The 18,081-nt window shown below is 42.8% G+C and overlaps 1 protein-coding gene and 1 long non-coding RNA gene across 5 annotated transcripts in view; one reads left to right on the plus strand and one right to left on the minus strand.

Moving 5' to 3' along the window:
- Positions 1-18,081, minus strand: part of LOC309356399 — a 522,017-nt gene that overhangs the window by 343,836 nt on the left and 160,100 nt on the right. The window lies entirely within an intron of this gene.
- The window catches only part of THSD4 (thrombospondin type 1 domain containing 4), a 385,092-nt gene that overhangs the window by 296,701 nt on the left and 70,310 nt on the right, over positions 1-18,081 (plus strand). The gene's annotated exons all lie outside the window — the stretch shown is intronic.

Raw genomic sequence — 18,081 nt, forward strand, 5'->3', positions numbered from 1 at the left:
GATAGAGCAAGCTTGTCTTTTGCTGCTCAAGGGCAGGATCCAAACTAACAGATTCAAATGACAAGAAAGGAGATTCTGGCTCAACAGTTAGAAGAACTGATGATAAGAGCTGTTGGACTGCTTCAGAACGTGGTGGACTTTCCTTTACTGGAGGTTTCCAAACAGAGGTTGGATGGCCATCTGTCAGGGATTCTTTAGCTGCTCTTTCTGCATTGCAGCAGGTTGGACTAGATTTGCTGGATTTGCTTTTTTAAGACATTAAGGAGGTGTGTACATTCTAGGATTGCCATGTTCCATCCCCACAATTCAGAAAACCGAATGGGTTTATAGTGCAAACCAACGTTGTAACAAGGCTTTCACCTTCTTTATTTGAAGAGAGCTCTGAGGTCAAAATACACATAATCTGCAGTTATCTTACAATGTTAGGTCCCAACCATGAAGTTCTGTGTTTGAATCTGCTGGTTGGTCTTTTAAACTCAGCCTTTCCCAGCTTCATATCCCCAGATGCTGTTTGGCTGCAGCCCCTCCCATCTTTGACCATTTGCCGTGCTGGCTAGAGCCAAAGATAGCTGTAGAACCAGGGTTTCTTTTAGAAGGCTGTTTTAGCCTATGATGTGCAGGATTGAACCAAGGGACTTCTGCAAACAAGGCGCAGGCTCCACCACTGAACTGTGATCATAGAATCATGGAATTGTAAGGTACCTGAAAGGTCATCTGGTCTAAATCCCTGCTGACACAGAAGAACTTAGAGGCAACCATCCAGGCTGCACTTAAAAACCTCTAGCAAAGGAGTTCCAAAACACTCTGTCCCATTTTCAAACAGCTCCTTCCATTGGGAAGACTTCCTAGTCTAAATCCTCTTTCTTGTCATTCTTTTAACCCCATTGGTTTGGGTCCTACCCTCTGGAAAATAGGAAACAAATTTGTCCCATCATCTATGTCCGATCATTATGTGACAACTCTTCAAATATTTAAAATAATAATAATAATAATAATAATAATAATAATAATAATAATAATAATAATAATAATTTATTTATACCCCGCCAATCTGGCTGGGTTTCCCCAGCCACTCTGGGCGGCTTCCAAAAGAATATTAAAATATTGTGATACATTAAACATTAAAAGCTTCCATAAACAGGGCTGCCTTCTAAAAGTCTTCTAAAAGTCTGGTAGCTGTTGTTCTCTTTGACATGTTTGGTGTCATGTTTTCTTTTAATCATTGCTTCTCCCATTTAAACATACTCAACTTATCAAACCTTTCTTCACAGTCATACTTTATTTCTTCCCTGTAAGTTTCTGGTATAATTTTAAGTGCTGAACCTCTTAAGTTTTAATGAAATCAAGTTCCCACCATCACTGTAAATGTTTCTTTTCTTTTAAAATCCGCATGAAGCAGGTTTTGGCATTGAAAAGGGGTGTGTGCGCGTGCGTTTGTTTGCCTTAGAAAATCACTAAGAAGGTGAACCTGAAGGAAATTGCCGCATGTGCACATTTGTTTTGGTTTAAAGGGTTTATGGTTTCCAGCATGGGTGCAGAATGAAGGGACTCCAGATACCTTCACTTTTGGAGACGTAAAGCTGCCCTTATAGCTTTAGCCAATTTTAATCAAGTTTACTACCTGCTCTAAACTGCTTTCACCTCATAAAGCTGACACGGAGGGGATAAAAATGGTGATGATGAGAAAATCCATTGTTGGTACATCCATGGAGACAAATGGAAAACATTCTAAGAGATGAAACACAGATTCTTTTCCCCAAGATATCTGATTGGAAACGGTATTACTTTAGGGGGTGGGAGGAATCCATCCGACTGTCCTTCTGCGGCTCACTACTTGGTGTGTTTAGAAATAGCACAGAGATGTGAAATGTTTTCTTTACTTCCTGTTTTTCAAAGATAATGGTGGAGATGGTGTGGGGAATTGGTCAGGAAACCGTTTCTAAGCCTAAGGGAGCTTTGTTTTCGCAAGCAGAAAACTGGGAGGTTCCTGAAGCCTTTGATGAGCCACCACCGCAGAGCCTGTAGGCCATGTGCAACCAGGTGGCAAACCAGCTTGACCCCAAAGCAAAGTTTAAGGATGATTCGGATTCACACATTTTTCTACATTCCACATTACAGGAGGTTGGACTAGACAATCCTTTCGGTCCCTTCTAGCTCTACAATTCTGTGATTCAATGATTACAAAAACAATGGGTCCTGGTGTTATGAGAGAGGAGAAAAACTTTTCTCTACCCAGTTTCTCCTTGTAAAGTGTATATTTTATACACTTTTGTCATGTCACCTCTTACCCTTTCTCTGAACTAAAAGGGCCCAAACGCATACTCCTCAACTGCCCCCAATGAAACCAGGACATCCCATTCTTGGGTGCGTGAGATCAGAATCTTGCATGAGATCACGGAGCCCCAAAACACACATATTTGGGCTCAGTGCTCTCATGCAGGTCGTGAGACTCACACGGAGGCATGGCCAGGAAGACGCACATCCCAGTTTTAGCCCTCAACAAGTTGGAGGGTATTCAGATGCTGCAACTTTTCTTCATAGGAGAGTCACTCCATCACAGTCTTCCCATTCACCACCATTACCTGGTTTCTCCCTTGTGCAGGTGTGGGGCTGGGGGCAGAAGCAGCGGACACAATCCTGTTCCCTTCCTTCACATGTTGATTTTGCATCAGAGGTGGGGAACCTATGGCTCTCTGGAAGTCATTGGACTACAATTCCCATCATCTCAGATAATTGGCCTTGCTGGCTGGGGCAGATGGCCTCCAACAGCAACTGTCGGGTCATAGATTCTGTATGTTCTGTGTGCTTTCAGTATGTCTGGAAAGGGCTAGTATGAGATGAAGAAAAACGTTTTTGGTAGCAAAATTGGAAAGAGAGAGAGCGAGGTGGATGATGGGATTGTGGATGGGATGCTGTGAGAAGGTCCGGAAAGGGAAATGCTGAATTAAACTTCCAAAGTGCCACCAATTGAAATGTTGACACAAATCCTATCTGTTTTGCTAACAGTAGATTAATCAAAGCTGATACACTGGCATGATGCCCAGAATTCTGGTAAAATGAAATCTGGTGCAGCAGATCAGAAATAATTGGGTGAAGAATTTGCACTGTGGATTATACTTGAATGAGAGAACTATCCTGCTTTGGATTTGGCTTGAAGTGTAGACTCCAAATCAATATTAGTCTTGGGATTATATGATGGTGTGCTCAGAGCAGAGACAACCTATGTAGTGCCCTCCGGGTGTTGCTTGGCTAAATCTCCTGTCATCCCTGACCATTGTGCATGTGGGGTGACGTTGATGGAAACTGGAGCCGACCACATCTGGAGGGCGTCATGTTGGTTATTCTTGGTGCAGAGGAGTGCCATTGTTATCACATCATCAGCATCATCAATTTATTAATGACCTTCTGCACAATCATCTCAAGGTACTATAAAAATAAATTAAGTACACACACAAACCAGCCAATACATTAAAAAAAAAAATCTAAATGCAAAGCAGACACTCATGGGAAAGACCCAGGTACACAGCAGGGGAAGGTTCCAGATGTAATCCCTAGACACCCCCAGCGAAGGTTAGGAGAGAACCCATAAACCCATGGGTGTCAAACACAAGGTCCGCGGGCCGAATCCGGAATGCCAGACCTCGTCATGTGGCCCATGTAGCCGGCGGCTGTCAGCCTTCACCTTTTATTCTCGCTTCTTTTTTTTTTTTTGACACAAGAAAGCTGCCTCTTCAGCACATACAGGAAACCTCCACTTTACATGCATTCAGGAAACCACTTGTTTTTATATTGAGCGCATATTGAGTCCTATAGATACAACCGGCCCTTTGAGGGTGACCAAACTGCTGATATGGGACGCAGGTGGCGCTGTGGGTTAAAGCCTCAGCGCCTAGGACTTGCTGATCGAAAGGTCGGCGGTTCGAATCCCTGCTGCGGGGTGCGCTCCCGCTGCTCGGTCCCAGCGCCTGCCAACCTAGCAGTTCGAAAGCACCTCCGGGTGCAAGTAGATAAATAGGGACCGCTTACCAGCGGGAAGGTAAACGGCGTTTCCGTGTGCGGCTCTGGCTCGCCAGAGCAGCGATGTCACGCTGGCCACGTGACCCGAAAGTGTCTCCGGACAGCGCTGGCCCCTGGCCTCTTAAGTGAGATGGGCGCACAACCCCAGAGTCTGTCAAGACTGGCCCGTACGGGCAGGGGTACCTTTACCTTTACCTTTAAACTGCTGATGCGGTCCCCAATGAATTTGAGTTTGACACCCCTGCATAAACCCATCCAGAAAATATTGAGGTAGGTGGACCAAAAGTGTCTGACTTGGTATAAGGCCGCTTTCTATGACTGGGGTTTGCATCCTCATACATAAGCCATCTGAGGTGAGCTTTGGTTTGGTCAGCTGTGTAAAGTGGACCTTATTATTCCCCCCCCCCCATCCCTGAACTCAAGTTCACCCACTGAGCTCTGTGGCTAAGACCTGAATCCAGCTCTCCACAGGCTAAGCTTGGCTGTGTAGCCACAACACTAGACTGGCTCTTTGCTTTTCCGTTCTTTCATCCCTAGCATGTACCACTCTGGGTGAGCTGCTGTTGGATCATTTTTTTCAGCTAATCACCAGCTGCCACCATGTCAGTCCTAATGCTTCAGAATTGGAGTCCATCATCAACGCATAATTCTTGTTATCATTCACGATTGGTGCCACTAGATCAGCGAAAACAAATGATTGTCACTTTCCATTATGTACACGGCTGTTGCTGCACCTATTTAAATACATTCACTTAGCAATGAAATGTTAACATCTGTTTTCCATTTGGAGAATCAGCACTTCATCTCTGTGAATGGCTGGCAAGTAGCCCTTCCCATTGTGTACACTGCCTTAAATCCCTGTGAAGTCCACCACTGAATGTTTCATCCAGATTGCCCCTTGTTTTTCTCCAGGGTTTTCATCGAAATTAAATTTGGCACACAATTGGGCGTAAGTCTTGAACAGTTTCTGTAGCAGGAATCTGCAACTTATAAAGGTTTTGGAAATGTGTTGCTGGATATATTTGTGAATCTGAAAGATGTTTGGCATGTAGCATGGCTTTTTTTAAAGAGTAGAGTTAAATCTTTAGTGTAAATCATATTGTTACAAAATATATTTTAGGAGGACAGATGTTCATGGGGCTCTGATTTAGTATTCTGTGAAGTCCAGACTACGCAGAACATAAGAATTAAATTTAGAGATGCAGAGTTTCAATGACTGATCAGAGCTTCTTTAAGTGACTAAAAAGCTGACCCAGATTTAGTGGGCAGCAGCTCATCAATCCCATCCATTACTTCTGCAAACCTTGGTGCACTCCTAAGAATAAGAAAATCAGAAGCCCCTGCTGGATCCGGCCAGTGACCCCTCTAGTCCAGCATCCTGCTCTCACATTGGACAACCAGATTTCTGTAGTGAATCAAGAAGCAGGACAGAGCACTTTCTTTGGTCTGCACTCATTACTAATCAGTTTTTTCTTGATGATCCTAGAGGGATTCAAGTATCATAGGGGAGAGAGAAATCTCAAGCAACTTTCTTCACACTTCACTTATCTTTTTATGCCTCTATCTTGTCCTCTTGTACCATGCTTCTTTTCTAAACTAAAGCAGTAATAATAATAAATGTTTAAAAACTTCTGTATACAGAGCTACTTGCTGCCTTCTGGTGTCCTCTAAAAGTCAGATAGTTGTTTATTTCCTTGACATCTGATGGGAGGGCGTTCCACAGGGCAGGTGCCACTACCGAGAAGGTTCTCTGCCTGATTCCCTGTAACCTCACTTCTCGAAGTGAGGGAGCCGCCAGAAGGCCCTCGGCACTGGACCTCAGTGTCCGGGCTGAACAATGGGGGCGGAGACGCTCCTTCAGGTCTGAATCCCTTTAGGGCTTTAAAGGTCAGCATCAACACTTTGAATTGTGTTCAGAAACATCCTGGGAGCCAATGAAAAGCCTTCAGGACTAGTGTTATATGGTCCTGGCAACCACACCCAGTCACCAGTCTAGCATTCTGGATTAGTTGTCTGTAGTTTCCGAGTCATCTTCAAAGGTAGCCCCACGCAGAACAGTGTATCCTGTTTATGTGGCTTGGAAAAAGAACAGTCCTCAAAACATAATTCATGTAGGACAACCCCCCCCCCTCCAAAGTACCGAGCTCAGAGTCTTACTCCTCGTGTGTGTGTGTGTGTGTGTGTTTAACATCAGTTTGATCTGGTTGCAGTTTCTAGCTTGCTTACTCACTTTCCCTTTCACTTCTCAGCTTCTCACTTCACATGGCTGTGATTTTGATGCAATGTTTGATGCTAGAGGTGAACTGAAAATGGGAGGCTGAAAATTTTCAAACAGAAGGTTTAGCATCCACTTTCCAGTGCCTCAGTGGCCTTCTCTAAGAAGCTACCTTGTGGTCTTAACTCACCTAAGATAATATGTGAGTTATGCAAATTGCAAAGTGCAAAGTTATGCAATATGTAAATGATGCTTTCCAAAAGGATATGGGAGAATGTGATGCTAATGTCCAATACCAAGATGAAGGTCTACCAGTCTTGTGTATTGAGCATGCTGCTTGATGGAAGTGAGTTGTGGCAACTTACAAGCGCCGGGTGTGATGCCTCAGTGCCTTCCACATTCGCTGCATTAGGAAGATTTGGGCATCAATGGCAGGACAGAGTGTCAGACAAATTTGTGTTCTCCCAAGCACATATTCCCAGCATGCACTCTTGTCTCAGCAACATCTACTCTGGCTTGGTCATATCCACAGAATGGAAGATGGCAGGATCCCCAAGGATGTGCTCAACAGGGAAAAGGCTTCGGGCACCAGGCCTGCTTGCAGACCAACTCTGCACCACAAAGATGTCTGCAAATGTGACATGGAGGCTGACATCATCAACCCTGCCATGTGGGAATCCCTTGCAGATGATTCTAATGCCTGGAGACAGGTTGTGCATTCATAGCAGTCACCAGAGGAGGAATGGCTGCTGGGACGAGCGCAGAGAGAAGAAATGCCTTGGTGCATCTGCAGCAGGACAAGGGGATGCCTTCCTCTGCCCCAGCTGCAACAGTACATGTCTCTCCCTTATCAGTCTCTAAGGCCACGGCAGGCGGTGTAACCTTCCAACAGTTTGACTTTAGGGCAACAGTGGATAGCTTAATGAAGATTAGAGGCATCAGAGAATTCTGATAAAAACAGAAATGTTAATTAAGTTAATATAACAGAGGACACATTAATCAACCTAAGAAGTTGAAGGAAAAATGTACATTCTTTCACTGCATTGGAATAACAAGTTTCATGATGATGCTCAGCCTTAGGCCACTTCAATTTGTTGTAATCCTATTAGTATTTCTAAACAGCTGTCTTTATTTACTTTATTGTGGCTTGTTTGTTAGAATCTATGATTTTGCTGTTTTAATGATTTAAACAAAGTATTACAAAATCAAAAAGAAAATGGAAATGTTCACATCTTCGCCCTGTATCCAGAATCGAGTGTCGGGTCACAGGTCCGCTCTCTGAGACACTGAGGCGTACCTGATGACAGAAATGAGAATTAGGGGTGAAACGAAGGCAACGTTGACCCCTGAAAAGCCTTGCGAGGGGATCTCAAGCCCCAGAAGTACCAAGCGGTGCAGGAAAGGGGCTTCCCGATCACTCCAGCACTAATTAAAAGTGATGGAGGAAGGGAGAACCTCAGCGCTCAGAACAGGGCATTTCTGGCTGTGAGACACCTCGAGACTCAAGCAAATCAGTGCTAAACTTCTCCATAAATTGGAATTAAAACTACAACTACTGCTTTTCAACAACAAAGAACAAGTTATGCATAACGGAGGTACGTGAAATGAAAAGCAATAATTTGGAACTAAAAATTAAAGCGTGAGTGAAGGAGAAAAGGAGGTCCACCTCAGCACAGTTTTAATAACTGTGGGAAAGAACTTTGTGAAAGAGAAACTCAAAAGCGAAAATTTATTACATATTAAAAAAAGTATAAAATTTGGCTAGCCTAAAAGCATTTTTGAGAGGGAGAACAGACTTATGTGCAGCCCGACCCTTGTCAGAGACAGCAGCTGGGCAAGAAAAGAAGGGGGCGAGGAGCGTTCACCCAGCAAAAAGAAGGGGCCGGATTGGAGCGGACAAGGGGACCAAGGAGAGGAGAAGATGGGTGGCTGACTTTGCCGCTTGGGGCGGGTTTGTTGGTGGGACCCCCAGCAGCGGAGGAGGGCCAACGTGGGACGGCAAATGGATGGAGAGTGAGATGAGGGATGACGTGGGACAGCATCGGGACGGAGAGCGGGGTAAGGGGACAGCTTGGGAACAGAAAAGAGAAGGAGAAGAGGATGGAAAGGACAGACAAAATGGAGATCTACAGGGCATGAGTCAGCTTCTTTATTGATATTAATAGCGGAAGTGGATGAAAGAGGAACCAAAGAGAGCTGAGTTGGAACTGAACAGGTGAAGACTGAGACTACCGAGAAAAGGGAACAACCACACCAAAAGCCATCTCAGGGAGATAAGTGAAACTGCACACAATTAGTTCTTTCTCTGCTACCCTTATTTTTAAAGAACTCTTCTATTATATATTGATAAATCCTTAATGAATTGACTGTGTGTATAGACAAGCAATAATAATTTGTGATAGAGATAACTGTGGGTAATAAATTGTATATAATTGAGGTTTGCAAATCAAAAATTTGGTATAAGGGGTAATAATTGAAGCAAAGAAATTAGGGAAAAAGTAAAATAAAATAAGAAGAGGATAGAGAATGAATTAGAGAGTTGGGGAAAATAAGAAAAGTATATTAATTGAATTGAGAGAGGAAATTAAAAATTAATATGAAAAATTAAAAAATCAATTACCCGCAGGGAATAACCAATTGAAGTAAAATTTTAGAAAACAGAATAAATGCAAGAGGAAGACATAAAAAGAAGTTATTGGAAAGCTTGAATATACGTGGCCCAGATATATAAGGAATCCAAAATGACTACAATTTTTTTTTAAAAAAAATACAAGCCATGATAGGATTGACGTCTGCCTCTGGAACACAAATTAAAATCTATCAATAGTAGAGGTAGACCCTAATGCTGACATAAAGGAGCTGATCTTAATAATAATAATAATAATAATAATAATAATAATAATAATAATAATAATAAATTTTATTTATATCCTGCCCTCCCCAGCCGAAGCTGGGGTCAGGGCGGCTAACAACAATCAAAATAATCCAACATTCTAAAAACATTCATTATAAAATTAATTAAAATTAAATTAAGATCAAATTAATGGCAACCATCAAGCAAAATTCTGTGCAGATTGCCAGAGGAGGGGGTCAGGCTGCGCCCTGACCAAAGGCCTGGTGGAGCAGCTCTGTCTTGCAGGCCCTGCGGAAAGATGTCAAGTCCCACAGGGCCCTAGTCTCTTGTGACAGAGCGTTCCACCAGATTGGAGCCACGGCCGAGAAAGTCCTGGCTCTAGTTGAGGCCAGCCTAACTTCTCTGTGGCCTGGGATCTTTAGGATGTTTTTATTTGCAGACCATAAAATTCTCTGTGGGGCATACCAGGAGAGGCGGTTCCGTAGGTACGAGGGTCCTAGGCCGTATAGGGCTTTAAAGGTTAAAACCAGCACCTTAAACCTGATCCTGTACTCCACCAGAAGCCAGTGCAGCTGGTATAGTACCGGATGAATGTGATCTCGCAGCGAAGATCCCATAAGGAGTCTCGCCGTGGCATTCTGCACCCGCTGGAGTTTCTGGGTCAGTCTCAAGGGCAGCCCCACGTAGAGCGAGTTACAATAATCCAGTCTGGAGGTGACCGTCGCGTGGATCACAGTGGCTAGGTCAGGACGAGAGAGATAAGGAGCCAACTGCTTAGCTTGGCGGAGATGAAAAAATGCCGCCTTTGTTATAGCTGTAATCTGTGCCTCCATAGAGAGGGAGGTATCGAAGATTACACCCAAACTCTTAACGGACGATGCTGGCACCAATTGCACCCCCGCAAGAGATGGGAGTTGCCCCCTCAATCCCATATCGCTCCGTCCCAGCCAGAGGACCTCTGTCTTCGAAGGATTTAACTTCAACCGGCTCCCACATAACCATCCAGCCACAGCTTCCAGACATCTGGTCAGTGTATCTGGGGCCGAATCAGGATGGCCGTCCATCAACAGATAGAGTTGGGTGTCATCGGCATACTGATGGCAACCCAGCCCAAAACTCCGGACAAGCTGGGCGAGGGGGTGCATAAAGATGTAATGTAAGGAATGTAAGAGACCTAAGCGATAACATTAAAGCTCTGGACAAAAAACTAGATGAAATGGGGAATACAGTGGTACCTCGGGTTACATACGCTTCAGGTTACATACGCTTCAGGTTACACACCCTGCTAACCCAGAAATAGTGCTTCAGGTTAAGAACTTGGCTTCAGGCTAAGATTAGAAATTGGGCTCTTGCGGCGCGGTGGCAGCAGGAGGCTCCATTAGCTAAAGTGGTGCTTCAGGTTAAGAACAGTTTCAGGTTAAGAACAGACCTCTAGAACGAATTAAGTTCTTAACCCGAGGTACCACTGTAAAATAGAACAAAACTCCAAACTGATAATAGATGAGATTGATGGAAGTCAAAAAATTGTATAAGATGTTAAAATAAGTTCAATTATTGTTGAAAATGATATGTTGAAAACTAATAAAAATTATATACAAAGGAAAGTTTCTCAAAAACTTTGTTTTTTATTTTTAATATAATTTTTATTGGGTTTTACAATTTTTTTAAGACAAACACACAAAAAACACAAAAAATACAACAAAAACAAAAACATATATCCTCTCAAAACCTTGTTTTCTTTAACCTTGTATCCCGGACTCCCCCCCTCCCCCTCTTCATACATCCCTATTTCCCTAATTCATTCAGCAAATTTTTGTTTCTCCTTCTTAACCCATAATAATATTTTTAATGGTTTCTCTTCAAAGTTGACCCCATTTCTCTCATCCCCAACTCTTATAAACATTTAGATTCTTTCCTAAGGTCGGCTTAATTTCCCTTCCACCGATTCCCCATTTTTAAAAATAAACCCTTTTCACACAACCCAAAATTTATCATCGTTCTTACCCTTCTGCCCCCCTCCCCCTCCCCAGGTTCTAGTCCCTTTTCAAACAAAAGTCAACCATGGTTTTTTTTGTTTTGTTTTTTAGCCCGGATTCCTCACGTCTGAAGCTTTTAAGTCACTTTCAGTTCCTCTCCGTCGATTTTGTTGGAAATCTCTTGTGTCAGTCATCAAATCTCGGAACAACCCATCCTCCATCACTCCGGTTTTTCTTCCCACATGGATACTTAAAAACAGATGCTGCCAAAAGTCCACCAGTCTTTCATAGTCAGCAGGGAGGCCCCAATCATGTTTCTTGTGTCCTTGAAGTTCCTGTATTCCAGATGCTATAGGGGCCCCCTCCTTCCTCCTCAGCATCTTTTGCAGTGTTGTAATCCAAATAATCCAAGAATCTTTTGCCTTTCGTTCCGTCATTGTAGGCTTCTTGTTGATGTTTTCCGATTGATCTTTCTCATCTCCTTGCTCTCTTTCCTCGAATTCTTGAGATGTCATTTCTATTTTGGTTGCAGATTCCTTTCCTGTCACATCCTTCGTGCATTCAGCAGAGTTGCTTGTTCCTGGATCCAAGGTCATTAATTGTTTGCTCATATTCAAACTCTGCTCTTGCAGTATTCCCACAAGATAAAACATCCTGTTTATCTCTGCCTGCAGTCTTTCTTCTGCAGCCATTTCTTCTGCAGCCATTGTAGTAGCTTTAGAGTCCCCCTAGAGGGATTCTGGTTACTTTGTAAACTTTCCAACAGTCCAAGCCTTTTTTTGTTTCTTTCTATCGAGTCTCCAACCACTTTGTTTCAATTTAACCTTTAATTCAGAGAGATATTAGTTTGCCAATTTGCGATCTGTCCATTTAACAGCTCTTTTGAGAGCTTGTTCTTCCTCACCAGACTCAAGCACGGAACTTTCCCTGGTCGGGGGGGGATGATTTCACAAGGAATTTTCTCCTCACTCTCCAGCACAGCACTTCTTCTTTTATTAAATCGTGAAAGAAGTTTCTTTTAGGTGTATAACTAATCTTTCCCGCCTTAGTTTTTAAGTTCTTTGCTTTAGAATTGTCTGTAATCGGGGGGGTGCGGACTCCCTTTTAGCACACCCTCCGGTCGTCTCAAATTCAAGGAAAAAAATTTTTTAAATCCAAATTCCGTTTACTCACGGGTTAGTTCTTTCAGTCCAGATTTTCAGGGAGAAAGTCAGCGCTCTCCGGTCGTGGCTCACGGCTTCGCTTCACCGAGGTGTCGATCGACTCTCAGCGCCACACTACCCTCCGTACCCTTTTTCAAGGGTCGGGGGGGTGCTTAAGGCGCCCACCGAGTCTTCCCGTCCGCAGGCTTCAGCGCCTGCGGTTTTTAAGGGTCCCCGCGTCGCCGGCGCGGCAAGACCCGTCCTCCGTGAAGCCGGTTCCCTCCGCAGCTCGGAGGGAATCCGCCATTTCCAGATCGCGCTAACCCGGAAGTCCGTTTCTCAAAAACTTTGGAAAGAATGCATGAATTTGATCAGGTATCAGGATTCAAATTGAATAAAAACAAAATGAAGTTGATGGTAAAAAATATGGGTGACCAAGAAAAACTTAAATTCCATCTGGTCTGATGATAATGAAAAAAATTAAATATCTGGGAGTTTGGATAACAACAAAAAATATCAATCTATTCAATGATAATTACAATAAGATATGGAAAGAAATTAAGAAAGATATGGAAATTTGGAATAGGTTAAATCTGTCCCTATGGGGGAGAATCTCAACTATTAAAATGAATGTGCTGCCCAAAATGTTGTTCCTATTTCAGATGATCCAAATCATAGGGGGGATCAGATGTTTCAAGAATTGGCAGAAGGAGTTATCCAAATTTATCTGGCAAGGTGAGAAACCCTGAATTAAATATAAATTACTAACAGATATAAAGGAAAGAGGGGGTTTCGCCTTGCCAGATCTAAAGCTTTATTATGAGGCCTCATGTTTGTGTTGGCTAAAATAATGGATGGCTCTGAAAAATACAGGTATACTGGATATAGAAGGATGGGACAACAGATATGGATGACACGCATACTTAGGTTATGATAAAGTGAAAGTACACAGGGAGTTTTTAAACCATATAATTCAAAAATCTCTATATACAGCGTGGGATACATATAAAAACTTGTTTGAACCAAATAAACCTTGGTGGCTCTCACCTATGGAGGCTTTCTCAGTAAAGGGAAAGAATATGGAAATAAAACTGGACAATGTACAAAGAAATTCTAAAGGAAGAGCCTAAGCAACTCAAATTTTAAAAATATGAAGAAATTAGACATTATTGTATGGACAGGTTACAATACCACCAATTAAATGATGTGTTTAAAATAGATAAGAAAATCGGATTTGAGAAAGAGATATCAAAACTAGAAAAAGAATTATTACAAAACAAAAAGAAAACATTATCAAAAGCATACAGACTCCTGCTGATAAGTTATATTATGTAATAGAAATGTAATAAAGACAAACAACATAGTTGAAAAGAGAAAGAAGATAGAAGAAGCTGCAATGAGGTGCTGTGAAGTCACTTGTGAAGAAATATTGATATTGTCTGGTTTATATATACAGTATATGTGAAAACAGTATTGGAATATGTGTATGAATAACCAATAAAAAATTTAATAGATTTAATAAAAGCATTTTTTTTAAAAAAAGAAATGAATAGGGTAGAATAACACAATTACATAACTAATGTGTAACTTGTGTTACATAATTTCTCCACATGGACAGTAAGACGAATCCTGTGTTTTTGGGGGGAGATGGACTGCAGTGAATTGGAAAAGGTGCTGTGTGCAAGGAGTATGGGCCGAATGGAAACAGTGCCTTCTTACACCTTTGATGATGGTGCTAGGGATCATTATTAGAAGGACTGATAATAAAACTGTCAATATCATAATGCCATTACAGTGGTACCTTGGTTCTCAAACTTAATCTGTTCTGGGAGTCTATTCGACTCCCCAAACCATTCAAAAACCAAGGTGCAGCTTTTGATTGGCTGCAGGAGCTTCCTTCAATTGGAAGCTGCAGAAGCCATGTTGGACGTTCGGCTTCTGAAAAACGTTCGCAGACTTGAACACTTACTTCCATGTTTGTGGCATTTGGGAGCCGATTTGTTTGGGTGCTAAGCCGTTTGAGTACCAAGGTACAAATCAATGGTGCAACTGCACTTGGAATACTGTGCACATTTCTGGTGGCCTCACCTCAAATGGGACAGGAAGGAGCTGGAGCAACTTCTCTTTTTTAAAAAAAAATAATTTTTATTAAGGTTTTCCAAATTAAAACAAATAAAATCCAATTCATAAACTTTTTCCAATATCCAGGACTTCCCCTCCCCACCCCCTCTTGTGTTCCAAATCTTCCAAAAAAGCAATAATATTCAACAAATTCTTATTCCCAAAATACACTCATCATCAATAACTCAATTTATCCAAATTTCCATCCCCTAAGGTCGACCTATTCCCTTCCACGAGTTCCCCCCTTTCAAATATAGTACAGATGAAAATAGAATAAAAACAAACAATAATTTTACAACCTTTGGATTCCAAATTTCCCTCCCCTCTTTCCCTGTTGCGTTCCTCCTATCCCTCCACTTCTAATGTCTTCCTGATGAACCCACATTTCACTAAACCCACATCCCTCTGGTTCTTTACCGGTCTTTTTTTTTTAAATTACAGATGTCCAATCATAGAAGGAGTCTATCAAAGGGGGCCCATTTCTTCTATCCAGATTTTTATATCCAGGAGTATAAACTCCAATTTTATATCCATAAGCTTGTCAAATCTGGATATCCCAAATGTTCCCACTCCAGTTCTGTCCAGTTCTTGTTGTTTCCTTGTTCTTGTCAATCACTCTCCTCCTTTTTACTTCCCTGTTCCCTCACAGAAATGTTCTTTTTCCAAAGGCTTCTAGTGTCTCTACAGAGGCTTGTTATTCAGGAGCAAAACATTACATCGTGTTCCTTTCATTTTTCAACAGATTAATCCATTGTTTCCAGTAAAGTGTAGGCCTCTGTAGACAAAATAATGTTCCATTTCTGCAGTTTCCCAGGAGATTAAAAGTTCTATCCAACTGTTCAAGTTTCCCGTCGAAAACACATGCAATGTCCCTCAGCTCCTCTAGGTGGATTACAATAACAAAGTTCCCTTCCAGATCACATCCGCCAGTCCAAATAACTTATAAATCCTTATTTGAAACAATTTATCTCCAATTTATAACAAATGTAACCGGCAAAGTCCTCATAACAAAGTCTCAATTTCATTCTTCCGTTTTGACAGCTCTTTGACAGCTGTCAAAACCTCCGTTATTCTTCTCCAGGCATTTTCACGAATCGCACCAGGGATTCGGGGGGGTTGCTTTTTAATACGAATTCCACTTTTCTCCTCCAGCTCAATCTTATAAATTTCCCTCGCGAAGTTGCTAGTTCGGCAAGATAAGGTTCCTCTCGATCTTAGTTATCCAGTCCTTTGTTTTGGCTCTTCTACAATTTGGGGGGGGGCTGACTTCCTTTTTTCCACCTCCCCCGTTCGCTCCAAATTCTAAAAATTTATCCCTCTTTTTAGTCCATATTCCAATTACTCACGGGTTCTTCTTTTGGGTCCAAATTTTCAATAGAAGAAGTCAGCGCTCTCCGCCGGATGGCATGCGGCTGCGCTCGGCAGGGATAGCAGAGGACTCAAAGCACCACGCTCCTCCCCGGCACCCGATCCGTAGCCTTTAAAAAGGCTCCTTCACGAATCGAGAGGGCGCTGACGGTGCCAGCCGAGTCTCCATGTCCACGGCCTCCGTGGCCGTGGTTTTTAAGGGTCCCCGCATCGCCGGTGCGGTAGGACCCAGCCCCTGCCGAGCAGGCTCCCTCCGGAGCTCGGAGGGAGCCCGCCATTCGGCGATGGCGCCGACCCGGAAGTCCTCTGGAGCAACTTCTCTACATTAGGGATGTTTTCGTTTAGAGAAGAGGCTCATGGGGGAATCAAATAGACATGTATAAAAATTATGCATGGATTTGAGAAAGGGGATCAAGAAAAGTTTTCTCATAATACTAGAATTTAGAAATATCCAATGAAGCTGAATGTTGGAAGATTCAGGACAGATGAAGTGTTTTTTCATGCAGTTCATAGTTAAACCACGGAACTTGCTCCTGTGGGAGTCAATGAAGGCCACCAAACTGGATGGCTTTAAAAGACCACTGGAAAAATTCATGGAGGATCAGGCTAGTGGCTGCTGACCACAAGGGAATTGATGCTTTTGAATTATGGTGCTGGAGGAGACTCTTGAGAGTCCCATGGACTGCAAGAAGATCAAACATATCCATTCTTCAGGAAATGAGCCCTGAGTGCTCACTGAAAGGACAGATTGTGAAGCTGAGGCTCCAATACTTTGGCCACCTCATGAGAAGAGAAGACTCCCTGGAAAAGACCCTGATGTTGGGAAAGATTGAGGGCACAAGGAGAAGGGGAAGACAGAGGACGAGATAGTTGGACGGTGTTCTCGAAGCTACCAGAATGAGTTTGACCAAACTGCGGGAGGCAGTGGAAGGCAGGAGTGCCTGGCGTGCTCTGGTCCAGGGGGTCACGAAGAGTCGGACACGACTAAACAACAACAATCACAAGGGCTCTGTCCTGCCTTTGGGGTTGGAGGTGGGGGAAGACCTGCTTTTGGGCTTCTCAGGGGGATTTAGCCACCATGAGAGCAGATAAATAGATAGGCTTTTGGCCTGAACCTGCAGCACTCCTCATATTTTATCTTACCATTCCGTAGTAATGGATTGTACCATTTTAGATTGCAAATGGGGAGGTTGTGGGGCTAAAAAAAATATTAAGATAAAGAAAAAACTCTATCCAAACAGAAAAGGCTTACTTAGATATTTTCTCATTGATGTCCCACTCTTTGCCTGAAACTTTTGTACACAGGGAAGCATTGAAAATGGCACCCCTCACCCATAGCTCCAACAGGCACCACTTTGAGCTATGCAAGTTGTAGGCCCAACCTGCGAGGGAATGGATGGCATTCAAGATCCCTTGAAATTAATGAGCATGACTAAGTGGGAGCCATTAATTTCAATAGGTCTACTCTGAGCAAAACTTAATTGAATACCACCCCATGTCTTAGGATGTTATTTGAACCTTTCCCAGCACTCTATGGAAAGTGATGTCCTCCTTATATTGTCTCAGCTTGCGTTCTTTACCTCTTCCTGTTGTTTTGTTTTTCTTCTTTCTTCTTCTAATCATCTGGTCACAATTTATCCTGATGAAGGATGGAACAAAACAGGTTGCCAGCATTGCTCCTTCTCCCATTAATAACTCACCTTTTCTGTTGAGCTGCAAGACTGAAAATTTTCTCCATCCTTGCTAAACATTCCAAAGCTATGATCACCACTGAGCAGCTGCCTTTAAAACAAACAGAAACTGGGGGGAAAATAACCTGCCAGAAAAATTGCTTTTTTCTTCACCCCTAAAATTAGTTTGGCCCAAGACCAGTAATATTAAGTTTTGGACCAGTTACTGGTGTCTGGTCCAATATGCCATAACTCATCAATGTTATAAATATCTGCTTCCTGCTATTGGAAGGGGGAGACTCCTGGTAATCCAACAGAATACAGAAGTTCTCTGTATGCCAATGTCTGGCAGAGCATGCCTGATTCTCCCCCACCCCCAAAATGATAGTAGAATTCAGAAGCTACTGTTAAAGAATATGATGGCAACTCTGGTAAATTATGCTGAGTTAAAATGGGTGAGCAACTCATGGCTTGGGTCAAATCAGTTTGTAAATTAGTTGAGCCATTTCCTCCAATCATAATTCCATTGGGTTGCATAAAGGGTATATCAATGTGCTACATCCCTGAAAGCCGGTGAAACACAGTCTCCACTGAAGATCCTTGAAGCAAGAGGGTCCTTAGTATATGTGGGGTTTGCAGCCTTGTTTTGTCCCCAGCTTTTGGGGCCCAGGTTGTGGTGGTGGTTGATAAACCACAGATTCTTCTCTTGCATTCAGGG

Source organism: Podarcis melisellensis (genome assembly GCF_964234715.1).
Source record: "Podarcis melisellensis genome assembly, chromosome: 14".
Lineage (NCBI taxonomy): Eukaryota > Metazoa > Chordata > Lepidosauria > Squamata > Lacertidae > Podarcis > Podarcis melisellensis.